General features: G+C 47.0%; 1 non-coding gene across 1 annotated transcript; it reads left to right on the top strand.

Annotated features, from left to right (window-relative positions):
* Positions 1-517: 517 nt before the first annotated feature.
* LOC140857715 (small nucleolar RNA R71) lies at positions 518-623 on the top strand. The gene has a single exon (XR_012141206.1). It is a non-coding gene; the product is annotated as a small nucleolar RNA R71 (small nucleolar RNA).
* The last annotated feature ends 1,130 nt before the right edge of the window (positions 624-1,753 follow it).

Here is a 1,753-nt window from a genome sequence, read left to right as displayed (position 1 = left end):
GAAAAATTTGGATGGTTCTTCCATCCTGGGTTGTATGTAGTAAAATAGGGATTGTTCGTGCTAGAACAAAGATTGTTCCCTGGTCTATGAGTGATTTGGGCTTGATGGACTTGCTCTTGTACATATTCAGAAAACTGTGGTGCAATTGGACACTCACTCACAAAGTGAGTGGGGCTTGAACATAGTGCACATATATCTTGCATCTGACTAGATAGAGAAGGGGAATGTCCTATATTTAATAATCGATCTAATTTTTGGGACAATTCATCTACCTTATGATGGACATCTATGGCATTTCCTACTTCATAGATTCTATCTCTCTTTGGGTTTAACATGGGTTTGTCTCTAACAGAGGCAGACATATGATGTAATGAATTTTCACTTAAAATTTCAAACAGTTGCCATGCCTCATCTTCACTTTTGAGCATGAATGTCCCACCGCATGATGCATCAACCATTTGTCAGTGTCTTTCAGATAGCCCATAATAAAAACATTGAACTAACTGCCACTTGGATACAGCACGATGGAGACATTTTCTAATAAGTTCCATTAACCTCTCCCATGTTTCATGAAATATTTCTCCATCTAGTTGGAAAAAACTAGTTATGGCTTTTCTTATTTGATTAGTTTTTCCTATGAAAAAATATTTCTTGAAAAATTCTCCTTGGAGCTGGTCCCAGGTTGATATAGTCATGGAATCCAAAGTACGTAGCCAATATTTGGCTTCGTCCTTGAGAGAGAAAGGAAATAATTTCAATCTAAGGGCATCATCGGAGAAGTTGTGAATCTTGACTGTTGAGCATATCTCAAGAAATTTGTCAAGATGCTTATAAGGATCCTCGTCACTAAGTCCATAAAATGAGGATTGTTGGGTATAAAATACCTCCCAGCCGAAGTTCGTGACAGGAGTGACCCTCCAGGGATTCTACCGACGTCCGATCTTCGACGACATCTTTCCGAACCTCTCCGACGGTCGAGCCTCCACAACGTTCCCAAGCTCTGCCGATGGATAAACCCCCACCAATGTAGGCCGGATTCTCCATGATGGGCGGACTCCACCCAAGTTTCGACAGTGGTCGACCAACTACAGGTAGACTTCATCCGGACTCCTATGGGAGCCGGACTTTGTCTCCGACTCTGACTGCAGGAAGACTTCGTCCGGACTCCTACGGGAGCCGGACTTCGTCCCCGACTCCGGCTGCAGGAAGACTTCATCCGGACTCCTACGGGAGCCGGACTTCGTCCCCGACTCCAACTACAGGTAGACTTCATCCAGACTCCTATGGGAGTCGGACTTCATCCCCGACTTCGACTGCAGGAAGACTTCATGCAGACTCCTACGAGAGCCAGACTTCGTCCCCGACTTCAACTGCAGGTAGACTTCATCCGAACTCCTACGGGAGCCGAACTTCATCCCTGACTTCAACTGCAGGAAGACTTCATCCGGACTTCATCCCCGACTCCAACTGCAAGTAGACGCCATCCGGACTCCTATAGGAGCCAGACTTCATCCCCGACTCCAACTGCAGGTAGACTTCATCCGGACTCCTACGGGAGCCGAACTTCGTCCCCGACTCCAGCGGCAGGTAGACTTCGTCCGGGCTCCCATGGGAGCCGGACTTCCGCCCTGAACTCCTATTGCAGGTAGACCTCACCCCGAACTCCTACAAGGGCTGGACTCCGAGCTTCTACTGCAAGCGACCCACTCTGAGTTTTCGCTACAAACGATCTACTTCAAATTTCTACCACGAG

This window comes from Elaeis guineensis, chromosome 4 (genome assembly GCF_000442705.2).
Source record: "Elaeis guineensis isolate ETL-2024a chromosome 4, EG11, whole genome shotgun sequence".
Classification (NCBI taxonomy): Eukaryota; Viridiplantae; Streptophyta; class Magnoliopsida; order Arecales; family Arecaceae; genus Elaeis; species Elaeis guineensis.
This window is presented reverse-complemented; position numbering and strand designations above follow the sequence as displayed.